Here is a 24,209-nt window from a genome sequence, read left to right on the forward strand (position 1 = left end):
GGCAGTACCTACTTGAGTGAAGCTTGCTTGGTTCTCAGGGACCGGTGCTGCTGCTCTCTAGTTTGCAAGTGGTCCAAGGCAAAATTTTGTATGTTTCTTATATACAACTGATGTCTCAGATTATAGTTCTCTGCTAAGATTTAAGTAGAATTTTAGAATTTGAAAAACACCTTTCTGATAATAACTACTATTGTTAGTCCAACACTAGGCCTGACATAGTTCTCTCTAAGTAAAACAGCATCTCATGAACAGAGAGCAATTTCAGAGAGCCCATGGACTGTTTAATGAACAACTAAAAAACATACATATAAAACATACATATAAAATAGTCCTTGGGACTCCACCATATTTGTCATTCCCAAAATGTCGGGTAAGCGGAAGATTTTGTATTACTTACTTGCTACTGATGCTAATTTGCAGCCTATTGAAATACTCTTCAATAACGTCTCCCTTTCTCTGTGGTAATATCTCAAAATTGGCTTATAATTTTTCTTGACTTTAAAGACTGTTTTCATACAATTCCCTAGAAAAACGAGAGAGAAATATTTGTGTTTACAAAAACAGCTATCAATAATGAAAAACCAGCTTGTCGATTTCATTGAAAAGTGCCACATCAAGGAATACCAAACAGTACTACAGTGTTTCAGCATCATGTAAATCAAGCTTTGCTCCCCAGCACAAAAAAGTTTTCCTATTTCAAGTTTATTATTTTCATGGGTGATATTTTACTAGCAGCCTCTATAGAGACAATGCTTTTAAATTTATATACTTCTTTAGTAAAGGTTACACAGCTAAAAGCTTTACTCATTGCACCAGAAAGAGTACAGATGTCCTCCCTTTGGAAATATCTTGGATGAATAAGTCATCGGTCAGGAAGTTCTCAAAATGTTAAATTAAATACTAGCAATTTATATAACTTAAATAATTACCAGAAATTACTAAGCAATATTAATTGTATCTGCCCTAGTTTGCCCTTTTCCACTTATAAGCTGCTAAACCTGGTTCCTCTCTGAAAGGGCCTCGGGTACTTAATCTTTGCAGCAAACACAGAAATCATAAAAATAGGAGAAGCTATCTCTAAAAGGCAACTAGATCACATTGGTACCAGATTCTCAATTCAGTTATTTATTTTCCCACCAAACATTACCTTACAGGAAATATTACAGGGTTAAGAGGACATGTGACCACAAGACTGTGCTTTCTAGAATGCATTTTTGTCTCACATACTGACACAAAAACACCATCTCCCTATATCCAGTGACTTACTAAGGTCATGTGTATGAACCACATAAAATTCAATCAGTTGCTGAGTTTTGCCTCTGAAGTCATAAGAATTTCTTTGATTAAAAAGAAATTCAAAGCAGTAATTCCCCTCTCTTTAAATTTATAAATAGCCCTCTCTGATTACACAGGCCACATAGACAATGTTCTTCATGCTGATAAACTTCTGCAGTTCTTATCTCATTCTTCTGTGATCTTACCTACAGAAATAGTTCACCCCCCATACCTAATGCTTTAACAGTGTTTCCTCACATTTCTAGTAAATATGGAATAGCACCTGTTTGGTGGAAACCACATACTTGTATCATTTGACCTGGATTGACTAGCACTCAAAGATCTGAGATTGGGGTTCTGAAAGTCGTCCTGGTACTGTTTCCACTCAGCCCATTAAGATTGTTAGTGACTCTGCTTACTCCCCTTTTTACTCTGGAACTGTAAAGCAGCTCTCCCAAAGTCTTCTCTGAAGCCCACACTGTGTGCACTTTTTCTTCAACTGCAGTGATTGCTGGGTCAATGCACTCCTCCTATACTGAACACACATATGCAAGCCCACAGCTCACTGACTAGCCCATCAGCTTATGAAAATGAACCAGCAAACCTGCAAGTTATGACATCTTTGATTGACCAAGTCACCCAATCACATCCATTTTTCAGTCAAAATTGGACACACTTATCTAAACAATTTCATTTACCTTGAAACTAGCTAAACAAATTATCCTGAAATGCCCAGATTGCCAGCTCTCAGGCACATCCCCTCCTTCAACAGGTGTTAACCCTAGAATTCCAGAAAATAATCAATTATGAAAAACAGATGTTACACTCATTACTGAATTAGGAAAACTAAGATATGTAGATGTATCTGTTAAAACCAACACTCAATCTTATTAGTACACTTCTCCTTTCTGAAGATTCTACCAGATATATCATTGAACAACTTTTAAGTTTTGCACTTATGAGGTGACCCACAAAAATTAAAACGGACAATGGTCCAGCTTATGTGAGCTCACAATTTCTACAATTTTTGTCATATGTGGAACATCTGATATTCCACAGGCATTCCATATAACCATCAAATACAGACCATAGTAAAAAGTGTCCACTTCACTCTTAAAAATGTGGCTAAATAACTAAAGAAGGCAAGTATGAGTAAGGACCCTGCAACACTAGCAGCACAAGCCTGATTTACTCTTAATTTTTAAAATACAAACAGTAATTCATGGTGTGGTCCAAAGAAATTGCTAAGATGGGGAAGAGGATATGCTTTACTTCACACTCCCTCTTGTCCTCTTTGGATTCCAGCACAATGCATCAAACAATACCATGGAGTGTCTGGGACTAAGCTGGTACCAGAGATGCAAAAACTGAGCCTACAGGCCCCACATTCCTGGATTATGTGGTTTGCTCAGATGACTCAGCTACCATACACTCCAGATAATTTGTTTCCTTTTTATTCTCTCACTTGCCTGCTACCTGTATCTGCCAAACTCTATTGAGCCTATCTTCTAAATCTGCCTTTTTCTTCTTCCCTGTTACACAGACAAACATCCCTTTGCCAGCTTCTAACAATGTTATTGCTTGGCTAAAAGGAATTAACATACCCCCAGTGGGGTTTCTTAGCAATGACACTCATAGAACTATGGTATCAGAACGTTTCATGATTGGAAAAGAATGTTGCTATTTTACTCAGGATTGTCTTATGTTATTTACTAATTCTAGGTTGCAAAGTTGGATTAAGAACAATTACCAACTTGCCAGACTGATTTCCTGCTACCAACATATGCCCCCTTTAGTAATCAAAGCCTGGCGCAGAAAACAAAAACAGGGAAGATGTTAAGAGTTCAATCAGGACAGTGAAACAAGTTGTAAAATACTAGGGAATAGTCACAGAATTTTTTGAAGGCTGGGGCATTGGTATCATCTCAGTAGAACGTTTGGCTTAAGGCAGCCTAATACTTTTTACCCAAGTTGATAGGAGAAAAAATGAATAACTAGAGAACAGAAGAGAACTTATCTAAATAACTTGTTTACTCATGTGGTTTTAAAACTAAACTTTAATCATTCACAAGAAGAACGGCTCTCTCAGTGTTGGGGTGACAAGGTTAATTTATCTTTAGTGGTGTTGACCCAAAGTTTTGTTATGTAATGGGTGCTGAAGAAATGCTGGCAGGGCCAGTTGGTCAGGATGGCTGCTACAAATCTTTTGGTCAGTTCCCTGGCCCCCTAGTCCATGCTTTCACTGAATATCAGTGTCTGAGAACATTATTCACCTGTCATGCAGCTGGGTCTGCACAATGGACACTAAAGGTTGTGTAGGACAGTAATCATAAACTGCTGTCTCAGTTGTTATGTTTCTACCAATATAATTTAGATATATGTTACTTTTTGAAAATTGCCACACAACTACTTTAGAGGTTTATTTTTAGGCTTTCAGTCATAGGTACCCTCAAGACACTTTATATTCTACTCCTGTTTTCTAAGTGCCTTAGTCATGCCTCTTTGTCTTTCTTCCTGGAGTTCCTGGGTTCTGAAATTAGACAAAGTATAAATGGTAAATACACTACAATACCTGAGGTAAAAATTTTAGAAAAAGAATCAGATGTTTTTAACTCAACAGACCAAAACTGCTACACAACTATTATACTACTGGGGAGCAGAAAGAAAGATCCAGAATTCCTTAATATAGTTTATGAACTGATCTAGTTACAGTGCATTGAAACTAACAGAATCAGAGGGTTGTGCCATGACATTTTGGAAGTGGGAGAGATTCAAAAGGAAAGTGGTTTCCCATAGAAAATAATTAACACTTAAACAATGGTTTCAGGTGGTAAGTGGCCAAAATCTATTCTGGGATAAAAGAAAGATTATACAAGTTTTAAGATAACAAAAGCATATTTATGTACTTGATTGTTTATACTGCTGTTTCTAACTATGAAATTTAAATAATTAACATATAAATATTTAAAAGAGAATATTTGTTTTGTCATTTAATAATCTATCAGTTGTTGCCAAGTGTGGCTGCCCATACCAAGAATCCCAGCTTTTCAGAAAGCTGAATTAGGAGAATCACTTGAGCCCATGAGTTTGAGATCAGACTTGACAATGTAGCAAGGCCATGTATATTAAAACAAGTAAACATAAAATAGCAAACAATAAACCCTTAAAACAACAACAAACAACAAGCAAAAAACAAATGAAAACTATGGATTCTTTAAAAAGTACCAAAAAAGAGAAAAAATAGATAAGTGGATCAATCTGGACTTCCAAATAATTAAGAATAAAATGTTCTGTATGGTGAAACATCAAATCAACCATAGCACCATTCCCAACCCACAGAGGTGGGTTCATAGGTGCTGATGCCCAGCCATGATGAGAAGTGCTACAAACTAATGAGCAGTCTAAGAAGTCAAAGGCAATATGTATTTTTTCCCTCTCTTGATCAGTTGACATTTTTATTATTACTACAAAGAAAAGCAGGTAGGCAGACACTTAAAATCAAACAAAGCAAACTTCTACAAGTGAAAAAACAACAATAAAGAAGATGGAGACCAAGTAATGAATGAAGATTCCTGGAGTATCTGCATGTGTCAACTAACAGTACATTCTAAATGGAAAAGAGGGCTTATTTCACAAACTGTAGACAAGTGAGCTTGCCTCTCAGTTCCAGGTAAGAGCTGAAGGATAAAACATTTCTCAGTACTTAGAAAAAGTGAATAACACATGAGAAATATCATCAGCCAGTGCAAGTTAAGCCAGACCACCATATTTCCCTTTTTGAGCACAGATCTGGTGAAAGCTGCAAGTCAAAATGTTTGGAATTCAGTTACTATACATAGACAGGCAATACTATCAGACTTGAAGGAATGGAGTTAATTACATGACCTATGATCTGTTCATGTATTAATTCCTGTCCCAGATTTTTTGTCTGCTCTTATTGTAATTTGATGATAGTATTTTATTATGATTTTCATTCTAACATTTAATATTTTCAAAAGCAAATCCCTGGTGTTTGTTCCTCTTAACTTGTATTTTCTAAAGCTATGTGATATCACCTTTATAAACAAGAACTGTATTTGAAAATAAATATTATAATATTTAGACATATACTTAGTAATTTCTCAACCTAGTGAAACCTAAACTGAAGTAAATAAATATAATTATTTCTCAACTTTAAAAAACAAAGTACAGACATTGAGGATAGCTACTCACATTCAAGAGATTTTAAATTAGGCAGATGCAGTGGCTCACACCTGTAATTCCAGCAATTTGAGAGGCCAAGGCAGTCAGATCACCTGAAATCAGGGGTCTGAGACTAGACTGTCCAACATGGTGAAACTACATCACTAAATAAATAAATAAATAAATAAATAAATAAATAAATAAATAAATTAAATTAAATTAAATTAAATAAAAAAAAAAAAAAAAAAAAAAAAAAAAAACTTTAGCTGGTCATGCTGAAAAGCATCTGTAACCTCAGGATGCTAAGGCAGGATAATCATTTGAACGTGAGTGGTGGAGGTTGCAGTGAGCTGAGATCTTGCCACTGCACTCAAGCCTGAGTGACAAAGTGAAACTTCATCTGAAAAAGAGAAAAAGAAAGGAAAGAAGGAAGGAAGGAAGGAAGGAAGGAAGGAAGGAAAGAAAAAAGAAAGAAAGAAAAGAAAGAAAGAATTTCAGCCTTGATTTGGAGCCTTTTCAGCCTTGTTGAAAAGCAAGGTTTCAACCTTATTCACCTAAATATTCTACTGCATAAATATTGATACCCCAATTATTATTAAACTGAACTTTGAAGCATTCCTAAAATCTCTTATGTCATTTATGATACCCAGTGCTTTAACATCACTCAGTCTCTTTTCTAAATAATAATAAAAATAATTAGACATTGCTATGCTCTGTTGCCCAGGCTGGAGTGCACTGGTGTAATCTTGGCTCACTGCATCCTCTGCCTCCTTGGCTCAAAGAATCTTAATACTTAACTCAGCCTCCAAGTAGCTGAAACTACAGGCACACACCACCAAGTTCAGCTAATTTTTTGTATTACTTCTAGACATGAACTTTTGCCATTCTGCTCAGACTGGTCTTGAACAGCTGGGTTTCAATGACATGCCTACCTGGGCCCCTCAAAGTGCTGGAACTAGAGGCATGTGCCAGAGGCCTTGCCCCTTACATAAAATTTGTTAACTTATTCAGGAATAATAATTACAGAAAATCTGTGTTCAGTACTAAACTTTCAAAAGAATACAAATCTCCACTATTTTTAGTAATGGTGCTGTCTTAATGTTTTAGTTTGTGGGTCATTTTGACTCAGAGTTAGCAAACTCATATGAGCTTTTAAGTAAATGGGCCATCCTTCTATTTGTCTTCCACAGAGCAAAAATTTACTAAATGCTCTGTCACATTCCAAGCAGCATACTGAGAACTAGATATAAAAAGGTAGACAGATATAGTCTTCACCTTTAAAGAACTCAAAATGCAGTCAGGGAGAAACAATCCCAATAAAATATGATAATTTCATAAGTGAGGTAAATACAAATTTCATGCAGAAATGAAGTCTAAATGAGTCACTCAGTGGGAGTCAGGGAAAGCATATTGGGGTGACATCCAAGGTGGATCTTGAAAGACAGTATGCTTTTATCAGGGAGAGAGAGGAATTGCCATTCCAGGTGATGAAATATAAGCATGGTGCTTTATATGAGGATGACAATCTTTTTCAAAGCCTTCATATACTTACAGTCAAACAGAAATCTTGTCAGTCATCTACCTTGAAGATAAAGGTATTAGTCTAAGAACAATCCAATCATGTCAAAGATCTGTGCTTCCAACATTCAATTTTAGAACTGATGTAAGCCCAATTCCAAGAAATGCTACACAAAATTGTAGACGGGGTTTCACTTACCAATAAACGATTAGGTATTATTGAGAATACTCAAGGAAGACTGGACACTATAGGGAAGCCTTTCTACTTTTAACGTCTGGTAGCAGCAGTTCTGGATGTGTGTTAAAAAAATACTGCTATGAATCCATTCATGTCTAAGACACACTCCTGGAATAAGAATATAATTTTCTAAAGAAATACATCCAATCCCACTTGCTGACATGGATTCTCTGCCACTCCTCATTCTCATTGACTCTTGTCAAATTACTTTACCATTCCCCAGGTGAAATGGCCACATGGATGACCATTCTGACCTTAGGTACTCTTTTACCTGAGGAACCTTGACCCTTTCTCATTTCCATGGCATCATCCAATGGCAGCACAGTGCCTTTGGTTTCCAGTTTCCACATGAACCCTCATCCTGCAATTCTGCCCTTTTGGGCAATTCTTATTCTTTCACCTGTCAGGATCTCCAGATCTAGTCCTTCATCACTGAGGCTGCCACACAACCCTCATTTTCCCCCTAACTTGGCAGCCCCCTTTCTTCTCCTTCATTTCCCTTCACAACCCAAGAGAGATCCAGAATTTTCAATTAAAGGGGCTGCCTTTATAAATTCAAATTAATTAGGCTCTGCAGAACTCCACACTTCAAATATCTTCATCTTTCCACCCTCACAGAAAATATCAGAGGGAAAGACACTTACAGTTTCTCCCCAGAGCTGGGATCGAAAACTCATTTACAAGCATATATTTTGGTATCTCAATTCCAGGCTTCCCCAAACACAAATGAACTCTCAATATAGGTTATCACTTCTATCTGCCTTAATGATTTATTCTTACCTTACTCACATGAGCTACTTTACACCTCCAAGGTGCTCCTAAAATGCATCTTCTAACCCTCTTAACTTGAGAAGATGAGGCTTATTTAGGGTTTGTTTCTCATAGCTTCAATGTACTGTTTAACTCTGCAATTCCTGCATTTCCATTGATCTAAGAGAAAGCAAATCTGCGTATCCTTTTCAAGGTCTCTTCTTCTTTCCATTTGATCCTTTGATCCTGGTTCCTATTGCTCTTTTGCAGCCTTGTTTTATTCATTGTACCGCTTCATTTCTGGATCTTGAGCCAACATATTAATAACTGCAGAAAATAGCCACACAGTAAAATAGGTGTATAGCACCTCATGGTGCTTATTAATTCTCTCAAGTTGGCTCTTTTCTTGAAGAATAAAGGCTGAGATTTTACATGACAAGATATCTCAGAATTTTTTTGGAATGTAGCTGGTTTATTCTCATACTTGCTTTTTGCTTTCATTTTAATTTTTGCTATCTCAGCATCTTAAAATTGATCACAAAAATAAAAATGTCAAATATTATACTATAAGAACAATAACAGATTCTCTTTTCACAGCTAGACTTAACATTAATTCTGTGTTTAAATACATTTAAATAAGTCTCATCCTTGGTATGCTGAAAATAAGCATCTTCAAACTGATCGTCAATAAGCTGAAGCTTCTCACCTATTAAAATATCACATGTCAACTTAAGATATAGAAGCATGGCCAGGTGTGTAAGAGGCCAGGCTTCTGGTTCAAAAGTAAATATTATACTTATGAGAAATCATAGGTGTTCACAATTTATTTAAGTAGAAACACACACACATACATATGCAAACACATACACAATCAAGATGAATGAACAAATGAATGGACAGATAAAAAGGAAGCAATTCTAATACAAATGCAGCAGTGGTATATAGGTGGTAGGTCTGCAAGTGTTCACTGCAAAATTCTTTCAACTTTTCTATATTGTTGGTTGAAGCTGTTTATTATAACATGTTGGAGAAAAAGAAAACCAGGGGTACAGTTTTAAGTCAGAATATATTTGGATATCTTCCTATTGTCTGTCTAAGTGCTAAGGCAGAGAGCTCATTATTGTACTTTGTTTAAAGCTGACTTCAGATCCAAAACAATACATTTTAAAGAATCAAATGTCAATCGATGGGAAGATGGCCGCCTAAGAACAGCTCAGGACTTCAGCTCCCAGTGAAAGTACAGAGGGTGAGTGGATGCCGCATTTCCAGATGAATTTTTATTGCCCACAGACCAGGAGATACACAGGCAGAGGGGTCACCAGAGCCACTGTTCCAGCTGATGCAGCTGTTTTGGCCCCCACGGGGCTGATTTGGCCCATGTGGCTGCTTTGACCATGACCTGTCGTGGCAGTTCTCCATACAAAAGCCACTGGTCTGGGAGCTCTCTTAGCTGGCGATTGGAGCCCTGAGACGGCAGAGTTGCCCATTCATCGGAAATAGTGAGCCAGTCCAGGAGATTCCTAGGCAAAAAAAACCACCAGGAGCCAGTGCAGCTGTTTGAGCCAACTCAGTGAGTTGCAGCATGAGAGATCCCGGCGCCTTTTCAACAAGCGACCGGAACACTGGGTTGCTCAACTTAAAAAATGTAAAAAAAGACTCTGAGTCAGGGAGCCAGGTGATCACGCTCTGTTCGTCCCACCTCCCCACCCTCAACAATATCAAAAACAAACACAGTAATTGGAAACCCTCTGAGTTGAGCCCTTCACAGCAAGCACAGCTGAACCCAGGACTGTCCGGCTCACTAGGGGATGGACGTTCCCCATTACTGATACTCTCCACCACTACAGAGGCAGGCCGCCATTGCCGAGGCAACCTGCCATTGCCGAGGCAACCTGCCATTGCCGAGGCAACCTGCCATTGCCAAGGCATCCTGCCACAACAGAGAGAGTCTGCCATAACAGAGGTGGGGCCACCGTTGCCAAGGCAGTTCTAACTATGTGCATATAAACAGGACTGAAGGGAAGAGCACAGGGCAGCTGGGTGGAGCCCACAGCAGCTCAGCAAAGCCTCTGCAGGCAGAGAGTGGCCAGGTAGGCTGCTAGCTGGGTAGGGCAGACCTGAAAGAAAGAACAATGGCAGCAGCACAACGGAAACTCATAAAGCCCTAACTCCCTGGGAGAGAGCACCTGGAACAAAAAGTGGTTTATGAGTTCAGCTGCAGCAGACTTAAACCTACCTGCCCAGCAGCTCTGAATGAACAACGGAGCTCACAGCTCAAGACTTAAGCACCAATAAAAGATAGACTGTCTCCTCAAGTAGGTCCCTGGCCCACATAGAGCTAAAGAGCCACCTCATAAAGGAGAGAACAGACTGACATTTGGCGAGCACCCTTCTGGGACAAAGATAGTGGAAGAGGAAACTGGTATCAACCCTTACTGTTCTGCAGCTGCTGCAGGTGATCCCCAGGCAAGCAGGGCCTGGAGAGGACCTCAGCACTCCTACAGCAGAGGGGCCAGGCCATTAGAAGAAAAGCTTAAAAAAAAAAAAAAAAAAAAAAAAAAAAAGGAAATTCAGCATTCAAAAACTAGAGGCTCACTCAGAGTCCCAATCTGAAAGACAGTAACTACAAAGACATCGGGTGGATAAAGCCACAAAAATAGGAAGAAACCAGTGCAAAAAGGATGAAAACTGCCAAAACCAGAACGCCTCTCCTCCTAAAGGAGATCACAACTCCTCACCAGCAAGGGAACCAGACCGGATGGAGAAGGATGGTGATGAAATGACAGAATCAGACTTCCGAAGGTGGGTAGTAAGAAACTACAGTGAGCTAAAAGAACATGTTCTAAACCAACGCAAAGAAACTAGAAACCTTGAAAAAAGATTGGACGAAATGCTAACGAGAATGGACAGCATAGAGAGGAATATAAGTGAATTGATGGAGCTGAAAAACACAACACGAGAACTTCGTGAAGCATGCACAAGCTTCAACAGCCGAATTGACCAAGCAGAAGAAAGGTTATCAGAGGTCAAAGATCAACTCAATGAAATAAAAAGAGAAGGCAAGAACAGAGGAAAAAAGTGCAAAAAGGAATGAAAAAAATCTTCAAGAAATGTGGGACTATGTGAATAGACCTAATCTACGTTTGATAGGTGTACCTGCATGTGATAAAGAGAATGAATCCAAGCTGGAAAATTGTCTTCAGGATATTATCCAGGAAAACTTCCCCAACCTAGCAAGGCAGGCCAATATTCAAATACAGGAAATAAAGAGACCCCCTCAAATATATTCTTCAAGAAGAGCAACCACGAGGCACATAATTGTCAGATTCACCAGGGTTGAAATGAAAAAGAAAATGCTAAGGACAGCCAGAGAGAAAGGTTGGGTTACCCACAAAGGGAAGCCCATTAGACTCACAGCAGATCTCTCAGCAGAAACCCTAAAAGCCAGAAGAGGTTGGGGGTCAATATTCAACATCCTTAATAAAAGAATTTTCAACTCAGAATCTCCTATCCAGCCAAACTAAGCTTCTTAAGTGAAGAAAAAATAAAATCCTTTGAGAATAAGCAAGTATCAGAGATTGCATCACCACCAAACCTGCTTTACAAGAAATCCTGAAGGAGGCTCTACACATATAAAGGAACAAGTAGTACCAGCCACTCCAAAAACACACCAGATGGTAAAAGAGCATCAACACAATCAAGAATCTGCATCAACTAACCAACAAAAGAGCCAGCTAGCATCAAAATGACAGCATCAAATTCGCACATAACAATACTATCCCTAAATGTCAATGGACTAAATGCCCCAATCAAAAGACACAGACTGACAAATTGGATAAAAAGCCAAAACCCATCAGTGTGCTGTATCCAGGAAACCCATCTTACATGCAAGGATACACAAAGGCTCAAAATAAAGAGATGGAGGAAGATCCACCAAGCAAATGGAGAGCAAAAAATATCAGGAGTTGCAATTCTCATCTCTGATAAAACAGACTTTAAAGCAACAAAGATCAAAAGAGACAAAGAAGGACATTACATAATGGTAAAAGGATCACTGCAACAAGAAGAGCTAACAATCCTAAATATATACGCACCCAATACAGGAGCACCCATATACATAAGGCAAGTTCTTAATGACTTACAAAGAGACTTAGACTCCCACAAAATAATAGTGGGAGACTTTAACACCCTATTGTCAATATTAGACAGATCAACCAGACAGAAAATCAACAAGGATATCCAGGACCTGGAACAAGCAAACCTAATAGACATTTACAGAACTCTCCACCTCAAATCCACAGAATATACATTCCTCTCAGCACCACATCACACCTACTCTAAAATTGACTACCTAATTGGCAGTAAATCACTCCTCAGCAAATGAAAAAGAACGGAAATCATAACAGTCTCTCAGACCACGGGGCAATCGAGGTAGAACTCAGAATGCAGAAACTAACTCAGAATCGCACAGCTTCATGGAAACTGAACAACTTGCTCTTGAATGTTGACTGGATAAACAATGAAATGAAGGCAGAAATAAAAATGTTCATCAAAACCAACGAGAACGAAGACACAACATACCACAATCTCTGAGACACGTTTAAAGCAGTCTCTAGAGGAAAATATATAGCAATGAGTGCTCACATGAGAAGAAAGGAGAGAACTAAAATTGACACCCTGTCATCGAAATTGAAAAAGTTAGAGGAGCAAGATTAAAGAAAAAAAAAATCAAAACATAGCAGAAGACAGGAAATAACTAAGATCAGAGAAGAAATGAAGGTAATAGAGACTCAAAAAACTCTTCAAAAAATCAATAAATCCAGGAGCTGGTTTTTCAAAAACATCAACAAAATAGACAGACCACTAGCGAGATTAATAAAAAAGAAAAGAGAAAATAACCAAATTCATGCAATAAAAAACGATAAAGGGGATATCACCAGAGATTCCAAAGAAATCCAAACCATCATCAGAGATTATTACAAACAACTCTATACATATAAACTAGTAAACCTGGAAGAAATGGATAAATTCCTGGACACCTGCATCCTCCCAAGCTTAAACCAGAAGAAGCCAAAACCCTGAATAGACCAGTAACAAGGTCTGAAGTCGAGGCAGCAATTAAGAGCCTACCACTCCCAAAAAAAGCCCAGGTCCAGATGGGTTCACAACCAAATTCTATCATACATACAAAGAGGAACTGGTACCATTCCTTCTGAAAATATTCCAGACAATCCAAAAAGAGGCAATCTTTCCCAAATCATTTTATGAGACAAATATCATCCTGATACCAAAACACAGCAGAGACTCAACAAGAACAAAAATTTCAGGCCAGTATCTATGATGAACATAGAAGCAAAAATCTTCAATAAAATATTGGCAAACCGATTGCAAAAGCATATCAAAAAGCTTATCCACTATGATCAAGTAGGATTCATACCGGGGATGCAAGCCTGGTTCAACATATGCAAGTCCATAAACGTAATTCAACACATAAACAGAACCAAAGATAAAAACCACATGAATATCTCAATTGATGAAGAGAAAGCCTTTGATGAAATTCAAAAGCCCTTTATGCTAAAAACCCTCAATAAACTAGGTATTGATGGAACGTATCTCAAAATAATAAAAGCTATTTATGACAAACCAACAGCCAATATCATACTGAATAGGCAGAAACTGGAAGCATTCCCTTTGAAATCTGGCACTAGACAAAGATGCCCTCTCTCACCACTCCTTTTCAATATAATACTGGGAGTTCTCGCCAGAGCAATCAGGCAAGAAAAAGAAATAAAGGGTATTCAAATTGGAAAGATAAATCAAATGGTCTCTATTTGCAGATGACATGATTGTATATCTAGAGGACTGCATAGTCCCAGCCCAAAATCTCCTGAAACTGATAAACAACTTCAGTAAAGTCTCAGGATACAAAATCAATGTGCAAAAATCATAAGCATTCCTATTTACCGGTAACAGACTTACAGAGAGCCAAATCAAGAACGAACTGCCATTTACAATTGCTACAAAAAGAATAAAATACCTAGTAATACAACTAACAAGGAACGTAAAGGACTTCCTCATGGGGAACTACAAGCCACTGCTCAATGAAATAAGAGAGGACAAAAACAGATGGAGAAACATTCCATGTACATGGTTAGGAAGAATCAATGTCGTGAAAATGGCCATACTGCCCAAAGTAATTTACAAATTTAACACTATTCCCATCAAGCTACAAATCACCTTCTTCACAGAACTGGAAAAAAACACCTTAAACTTCATATGGAACCAAAATTGAGCCCACATAGCCAAGTCAATTCTAAGCAAAAAAACAAAGCAGGAGGCATCACACTACCAGACTTCAAACTATACTACAAGGCTACAGTAATCAAAACAGCATGGTACTGGTACCAAAAGAGAGATTAGGCCAATGGAACAAAACAGAGGCCTCAGACGAAATACAACATATTCCAAACCATCTGATCTTCAACAAATCTGACAAAAACAATCAATGGGGAAAGGATTTTCCCTGTTTAATAAATGGTGTTTGGAAAACTGGCTAGCTATGTGCCGAAAGCAGAAACAGGACCCCTTCCTGACACATTACATCAAAATTAACTAAGATCTAACACCATAAAAACCATAGAAGAAAATCAAGGCAAAACCATTCAGGACATAGGCGTAGGCAAGGAGTTCCTGACCAAAACACCAAAAGCAATGGCAACAAAAGCCAAAATAGACAAATTGGACCTAATCAAACTCCACAGCTTCTGCATGACAAAAGAAACAGTCAGTAGAGTGAATCGGCAACCAACAAAATGGGAAAAATTTTTTGCAGTCTACCTATCTGACAAGGGGCTGAAATCCAGAATCTACAAAGAACTAATACAGATCTACAAGAAAAAAACAAAGAAGCCCATTCAAAAATGGGCTAAGGATATGAACAGACACTTTACAAAAGAAGACATACAGGAGGCCAACAAACATATGAAAAAATGCTCATCATCACTGGTCATTAGAGAAATGCAAATCAAAACCACATTGAGATACCATCTCACACCAGTTAGCATGTTGTTCATTAAAAAATCTGAAACAACAGATGCTGGAGAGGATGTGGAGAAATAGGAACACTTTTACACTGTTGGTGGAAATGTAAATAAATTCAACCATTGTGGAAGACAGTGTGGCAATTCCTCAATGACCTAAAAATAGAAATCCCATTTGACCTAGCAATCCAATTACTGGGTATATATGCAAAGGATTATAAATCATTCTACTATAAGGACACATGCACACGAATGTTCATTGCAGCACTGTTTACAGTAGCAAAGACCTGGAACCAACCCAAATGTCCGACGATGATAGACTGGATAGGGAAAATGTGGCACATATACACCATGGAATATTACGCAGCCATCAAAAATGATGAGTTCACGTCCTTTGTAGGGACATGGAGGAACCTGGAAACCATCCTTCTCAGCAAACTGACACAAGAGCAGAAAATCAAACACCACATGTTCTCACTCATAGGCGGGTGTTGAACAATGAGAACACACGGACACAGGGAGAGAAGCACTACACTGGGGTCCGTTGGGGGAAAATGGGGGAGGAATCGGGATGGGGAGGTGGGAAGAGATAGCATGTGGAGAAATGACAGATACAGGTGAGGGGACGGAAGGCAGCAAACCACACTGCCATGTGTGTACCTATGCAACAATCTTGCATGTTCTTCACATGTACCCCAAAACCTAAAATGCAATAAAATAAAAAAAGAATCAAATGTCATGTAGTTCAACATCTCCACTTTACAAGTGAAGAGCAAATGCAAATATAGCTTAATAACTGACTACATAATAGCATAACCAAAACTAACATGAGGACTACTGACACTTTCACTAATCCAATGACTGTAAAACCATGATGGATCAAAATCAACCACACAGCAGAATGCAAATCTGAATGCAGAGTGCAATATTGACCATGTATAACAACCACCAAATAAGTATGCATGTGGGAAAAAGACTGACAGAAGTATATCTTAATATCAAAAGTGTTATTCTGTGCTATGCATGACTTTACACATATTTTCTCATTTACTTTTCTGTATTTTCCAAATGCTGTTAAATACAAGACTCTCCAGCCATGTAGGGTCACTGACACTTGTAAAGTGACCAGTCTGAACTAAGATGTGCTTTAAATGTAAAAAGCACATGAAATTTCAAAGGCTTAGTGCAAAAATATAAATGTAAAATATCTCATCACTGTTTTTATACTCAAAACATGTTGAAGTTATAACTTGAATGTATTGGGTTAAGTATATTATTAAAGAAAAATGTATCTATTTCCTTTTACTGATTCAATATGGCTACTAGAAAACTTGAAGTTATGTGTGTGGCCTACATATTGGATAGCACCACTTGATAAATAACAAGTTACACATTTCTAATGGAAATAAATCTACTTTTATTTAAAGACATAGTCACATAATGCAATTTGTAAATTACAAACATATCTTTACAAGTTACTGTTACTATTAAAGAGTAAAAAAGGATGTGAAATTCATTTAGAACAGCATTTTAAATAGCTGTTTTATATATCTACTCAACACAAAACTGAAGGACAGTATGGTATTGTAGAACAGCTGTATATTATAAAAATCTCTAGATAATAGATAAGACAATATTGGCTAAGCTATCAGTTCTGATGCAGAATGCTTCCAAATATATCTTTCTCTGAGGTTCCCAATTTTCTCAAGTATAGAATAAAGTGATTGCCCAATGACTTCTCTAGGTCTTTACAAAACAAATAGTCTATTATCTTTTAACTTGGTGGATGTAAATTTAAGACAATTCATGAGAAAGAATCTCTCAGTTAGCAGAGGTAAAACACAACAAACAAGAGAAAATATGAGCCTTTGAATTCCTGCATGCCTTGATAAATATAGCACTGGCATTCATGAGGTAAGGAAATGATATTCAAGAGCACTACCTGCCCCCCGCCAGAAAATGATTCCAGAAGAAGTAAAATCCCTTGCTGCTGGCAGATTGCATTTTTCCAATTCAAGGAGCCATCACACCATATGGTAAGTCAGCTAACTACCTTGATTCAAAATGAAAACAGCAGAACTGAAATTATATAAGAAGACTATTGGTTCTTAGAGAGTATATGTCAAAGATAAATGTCAAAGCTGTCTGAGTTTCCATGTTACAACTCTCTACAGGTTGATGATTTTATTCAAATTCATTTTTGAAAATGCATCAAAAAGCTAAAAAAAATCAATGCATACAGTTTTGTTCTAGAGCTTTCAGCCACTGCTCACTGGTTACACAATCTTGGATAGTATCACATAATCATTTTATGCAACAGTTATTCTTTTTTTCTTTTCTTTTCTTTTCTATTTTTTCTTGGAGACAGTAAAAGCTAAAGTGCAGTGGTGTCGCTATGGCTTTCTTCAGACTTAACCTACTGGCTCAAGCAATTGTCTTACTTCAGTATCCCAAGTACTTGGGAATGGCAAACTGCACCACCAACCAGCACTTGAAGAAGATTTGAATGTTTATTTCTTTTTTTTTTTTTTTTTTTTTTTTTTTTTTTTTTTTTTTTTTTTTTTTTTTTTAGAGAGAGAGAGACAGGGATTTCCTATGGTTGCCAGGCTGGTATCAAACTCATGGCCTCAAAAAAAAATCCTCCTGCCTGGGCCTTTCAATATGCCAGGATGACACACATGAGCTACTGTGCCTAGACTTGGGTTCTAAGAAGAAATGTAAAGAATGACCTCAAGCATTCTACATAATGTGGAAGAAATTTGATCAAGCAAACTACATAAAAATTAAAAATTTACATGTGGTATAGAAATAAAACAAATAATACACTTCAATAATATGGAGATATAACTGTTGTAAGAAGTATTTAAAAATCATTATCAGTAGATTGAGAGAAAAATGGCATTTTTGAAGTATTTTTATCTCTTTTAAAGTAGCCCCAGTATCATTTCTTGTCTAGCAGAAAAGCCTAGGCTTTTAGAGCAGAACACACAAACTTTCATATGCAAATGCCAGCCGTGAGAAACTGGATCTAACCAAACATGGCAATTTCTAACCTCTTCTATTTGACCTTGTCCCCACATGTGCCTGGAAACATGGCTTTCCCCACATATTCCCATGTGTGCAGAACATCTGGGAATCTGCATCTGCATATTAAAACTCAAGGGTGAAAGGGCCAGTTTTTTCAAGAGCTTGCATGTCTAGTAAATTGGTCACCAATTGCTCCAGCCTTCTCATGTAACTAGCTGATTTCCACATCACTTCGGGTTTCTTCTATTGTCCTTGAAGAATATTTGAATTTTTAATTTATTTTATTTTATTTTATTATTTTAGAGACAGGGATTTCCTATGGTTGTCAGGCTTGTCTCAAACTCATGGCCTCAAGCAATCCTCCTGCCTGGGCCTCCCAATATACCAGGATGACAAACATGAGTTACTTGCCTAAACTTGAGTTCTAAGAAAAAATAAAAAATAAAAAATGTGAAGAATCACCTTCCCAAGCATAAAATCCCTTTACACCACCATTCTACAGAAAACATTACTTCTTCTTTCTTGTCTTTTCTTTCTTGCCTATTAAACTCTCTACTTTTTAAAACCACTCCACATGTGTCTGTGTCATTTTATCCAATTGGAATGAGACAAGAGACCTTGTGTTCTTGCACTCACCAGAGCCACATCGTTTTGTTGTATAGGCTAAAAATTCAAGATACAGCATTTGTCAGAGTGCTGAATATGGGTGCTAGCTTGAAACCTGTTCTATCATTCCACAGCATACTTACCCTCTATATTAATACAAATAAAACAAATTAATGTGCATCCATTAGTCTAGTACATATGTTTAACATTGACTTCTGTACTAAAGATATCAATTTGGGTAGTGTTGGGGTGGACATGGAAAATACCTTCTTAATCAGGAGTATTGCACTTTGGACTGGGAGACATCCTGGCATAATTTAAAGATCTCTGGAGCAAAATTTATTTTTCAACAGTCCATTCTGGGTGTTTGCAGAGAATTCTAAACTATCCTCTTGTAAATCTCTACCCTATCCGTAGCCTCTTACTCCTTCTCTGTGAGAAAAGTGCCAGCATTTTTAGCCTAGAAATAAAGTGTTTTCCTTTTCCCTTGTGGTGTGGTTACTTGTTACTACTTTTCTGATGAGTACATAGCATTTATAAGCCAATGTCACTACCTACTTGAAATGAAAATCCTCTATCGGACATAATTTGTTTCTCTTTTCTCAGATCAACACCATAGCTTCATTTTAAAATGTCAGAAAGTAAGCTCTAGGCCTCTTCTGAGATGGAAAGTTTCTGTCTCTAACAAGTAGGAGAAAGATGTTTTCTGTATCCAAAATTTAGTCTTAATATTGTCCCACTGAAAGAAAAACAGCCATTCAGTTTTCATGTTCCTTTAAGGAATCTATTATATCTTGTATTAAGAGAGTATTTAATTAGTTAAGGTAATTTTAAGCCCAGAAGTTAATGGGAACAATTTCTATGGGGAAATGCTTTAGCACTGCCATAATAGCATAATATAAAGTCTCAACCAGCATGAATTCTCCCTGAAAGGCACTTCACCCAATTATATAGTTTCTACTCAACACAAAACTTAACTCTGCTTAATTCTCAATTAAGAAGAATTAAAAGTATAACTAATTTCCAAAAGTTTAGTGTCTTTGATGTCATGGCTTGGAGGGTCATTCCTGCAGTCATGGTTGGCATATTTAAATGGGTGCTTGGATTTCAGAGCAAATAAAATAGTTACAGAACTCCTCCTAATATATTTATCTCCATTCTGGCTCACATACAGGAAGGAGGAAGACCATAAGAATCCCTTTATTCTGGCTTCTCTTTCTGATGGGTAACAGAGTGTGTTTAATATGCACACTGCTGGAGAGTTTCTTTTTCTTTTTTTCTTTTTCTTTTTTTTTTTTTTTTTAAGTCTCACTCTGTCACCCAGGGTGAAGTGCAGTGTTTTAACCTTGGATCACTGCAATGTCTGCCTACTTTGTGCAACAGATTCTCCTGTCTCAGCTTCCTGAGTAGCTGGAATCACTGGCATGCTCCCATATATCTGACAAATTTTGATACTTTTAGTAGAGAGGAGGTTTCACCATGTTGGGGAGTCTTGTACTGAGTTCCTGCCCTTGTGATAGACCTGTCTCATCCTCTCAGAGCTGGGATTACAGGCATAAACCACTATATTCATCCAAGTGTGTGTTTTTTTAAAGCACATGGTCTTCATGAACCCTGAAACATACAGAAAAGCATTTCTTACTTTACTTTGTACAAGGGAATGGCCTTAGTATTAGCCCTCTTCAAGTGTTGCAAAGTAATCCAGCCCATTCAGCAATCATGTCAGACAGTCTCCAAGAAAATAATTTTCAAAAATCAGAAAAGGAATTTTCAGGGAAACCATCTAAGTGTTCTCTTATTTAAGGTTATTTCAAGTTCCTTTATTACTGCAGGACCTTAGGCATGACAATTATTTGACAATCCTGACAGGTATATAAATTTTCTGAGATTTAACTCAGGTATTTGACCTCTCGTGAAGAAATGTTATTCTGTTTCAGAGCCAAACCATAACTGCAGCAAAACAGGCAGCTCTGCAAGGAAAAAAGAAAGAAAATATTTGGAGATGAGCAATATGTCTTATATAGTAGGCTACACAGGATAAAAGAAAATAGAGAAGGCAAAGAAAAAGGGGAAACATCATTATCAATAGACAATACGTCTTAACTGCTTTCTATTGTGTTTTTCCTACTTTCATGGTTTAAAATGGCTTCAATCTCTTTTATAATCTTCATCCAACCTGGAAAAATTTATTTATTTAATCTTTAAAAGGTTGGCTTAGAATTGAGGTGGGAAACAAAACTCGGAAGACTGATAAGCAGGCAAAAGAGTAAAAAAAAATTTCCTGGGTGGGCTTTTTGCTTCTCTCTCCCTGTGCAAACTTGGAGAAAGTGTCTTGAACTTCTGACCTTGTGAACAGGCCATCTTGGCCTCCCAAGGTCCTGGGATTATAAGCATGAGCCACCCTAACTGGTCAACAGCTGAATTTTATATTCATATTGTTAAGCAATTAGCATTTTATTCTTTCATTCTTGGATTAAGAAAATAATTTTCAAATGCAATAATGTTAGATGATTAAAGTATGAGATATTTGCAATGCATTCTTATTTACTTTTTAATTCTCTTCAATACAATTTAATAGTTTCTATTTTTATTCTACATATCATTAGAATTATTCTTATTGGCAATTACTCATAATTTACATGCCATTAATGCACTTCAACCCGCAAAATCATGTTCCGCAGCCCCAGGAGAATGGCAGGCCCCCAGTGGTACAAACTACTTCACAAAGTTTGTCATGTATACAGCTAGATTCTAGCTGTCTATAAATGGAAAGCCTATCCATAGATACTGTTCAGTTTTAAGAAAAATACTTACTACTGAACTTGGCAAAGAGACAAGTGTGCATGTGTGTATGTGATCACTTGTAACAATTATAATGTGCTGTGTGGAGAATAAAACATTACAATTACACTAGAGGACTTTGTGCTACTTTCTTCACCCTGGGGAAAACTTTCCTAGTTGAAGTTACACCATTGCTTTTTAACACAAGACACAAGGGAACCTTATCAGAAGAAATACTAAGAAGGACTGTACTTTGTCAGAAGGTAAATAAAGACATCTTTTTATTCAGCCATGTATTTACTTAATTTCTTCTTTATCACTGAACATTGCTTAGTGATTTGCCCTCAAGGATTTTTGTTGTTGTTGTTGTTCCAAAAAGACTTGCTGCAATTATTTGACTTGATAAAACAAATGGTGTTTTTTTTGTGGGGGATAAAGGTCATATGCTGTGCAGTTGGTGACCATCTGATTCTACGGAGACTAACCAAAGCCTAGACTTAGTGTGGATGAGATTGCAGTGTGATCAGAATATCAAAAGACCTAGATTTATTTTTCTGGCCCAATCCAATGGGAACCAATGTGAAAGTATTATAGTAAGTTAGCTTTGATAGTAAGTAACATTCTAACATAAGGGTCGATTTTGCCATATGGAAACACTTTATGGAAAATACAATAGAAGATGGTTGCAGAACAAAGTAGTTAATGAGCATGACAGCGGGAGCAGTGAGAAGCAGCAGCAGAGCCTTTCTGAACAGAAGGATCACACATTATGCTTCATAGTCCGAGGGAAGCACAGGCTCCAGTAATAAAGGAGTTGCTCCATATGGTCTATCATATATCCAGCTAGGTTGAAGCCATGAATGAAATATATTTTCATAGGGAGAGGTCAGGTTTTAGAGAAAAGACTACTAAACTTGGAAAACAGACACATATGTAGCTGATGTAACAATTACAATTAGCTTTGTGGAGGATATAAAATTACAATTCCATTATTGGACTCAATATTTTTGTTACTTTTCATCCATGGGGAAAAATTGTTAGTTGAATTTAAGACATTTATACTCTTTCTTGTCTCAGGAGAAAAGCTTTTTACATTTCTGTACAAACACATTTTTTCCTTTTATATTATGACACCATCATGTACATTCTCTCAAACTGTTTATGTTGTGTAGAGTCATAAAGTAGAAAAATGTATCTGGTTGGTACCCAGTGAAAGATGGTGTGTGAATATTAAGTTGTTTCAGGGACTCTGGACTGACAAACAGAAAATGTTGAAATACTAAAAAGTTAAAAGAACATGGGTATTACATTTGCAGAGCAGAGATTGAGAGTATCTATGTCATTGCAAAGAAAATATTCTAGAAAGTTCTGGCTATAGAAAAAAAAATAAAACTTAATGTGTGCATTTAATCATCATCATTTTTTAGAGAAGGTGGTGAGTGTGGCAGCAGGAGGAGTGAGAAACAGCTCCAGAATCTTTCTGGGAAGAAGAATGATAGATTATGTACCATAGTATGATGGAAGGGTGGGCCTCCATAATACAGGGTTTTCTCCATATGGTCTGTCATACATCCAGCTAGGGTGAAACCATGAATAGAATACTTTTCCACAGAGAGAGTTCATTGTTTAGAAAAAAAGCTAACTACTGAACTTGGAGAAGAGACACACATGCCTTAGTAAAGACTAAAGCAGTTCTACCTATGTGCTCCAGTGCCCTTCTCCATGTGTTCAAACTCGAAATGCAGTGAAGCCCACCTCTTCTGCAGCTCACCTTAGAAGTCTCACTGAATGCTACACTTCCCTTTCAACTCTTCAAAGACTCAAGAGACACAAAATTTGGCAATTAATTTTAGTAATATATACACAGAAAGTGTGTTACTAGTTTCTACCTCATCTTCATCAGACTGGAGAAAAGGCTATTTTCAGGGTATGGGTACCACTGTGGTGCAGCTGTGGCATGTCTTTTTGCTGTCTAACCCAAGAGCTTGTGGCTGGCTTTCATCACAGCCATCTGGATTATAAATAATAGGTTAGGACATCATCTTAGTTTGTGCACTACCAAGGGAGAAAATAAGACAAAAAACAGTTGTGGTAGGAATCACTTTAAAATAACTTGAACAAAACTATTTAAGCAATCAATTAAATTGGTAATAATTATGATAGCATGTTTCCCAGGAAAACAAGACAAAACTTAGAATCACTTCTCAAATGTAACTCAGAATGGAAAAAAAAAAAAAAAAAAAAAAATTGTTCAGGTGCTCACCATCAGCACGTTGTATTACCTGCTTTTCAATGAATGTAACTATTTTACAGTAAGGTCTTACCATAAAAACAACAGGATCATTTCCAGCCCACTCTGACATACCATCTTGACCTTACAAAGTCCTGGGATTATAGGCATGAGTCACCATGCCCAGACACATTCTAAACATTTCATAAAAGATATGTGACTTCCACCTTTCCTCCACTTACGAATCAACTATTACAATTTAAATATATAATGCAAATAAAGTCACTGCCATAACTGAGGTACCTGTGTTGTCATGAGTGTGTATTCATGATCTGCTGGATTTCTCCATTGCCTTAAACAGAGGCCTTTCAAGTACCTAGAAGACTAGGTGGAAATGTTAATGTAACCCAAGCTTTGCTTTGACTGCTATCCTAAATAATGCCTTACAACTTTTTACAAGTATGGGCATCAACAGTTTACAATCTGAAGAAAGAAAATATAAGCATATAAAGTGGCATAAGCAGCACCTGTCACTGGGTTTGCAATGGCTCTCCGCTTCTTA

This window comes from Saimiri boliviensis, chromosome Y (genome assembly GCF_048565385.1).
Source record: "Saimiri boliviensis isolate mSaiBol1 chromosome Y, mSaiBol1.pri, whole genome shotgun sequence".
Classification (NCBI taxonomy): Eukaryota; Metazoa; Chordata; class Mammalia; order Primates; family Cebidae; genus Saimiri; species Saimiri boliviensis.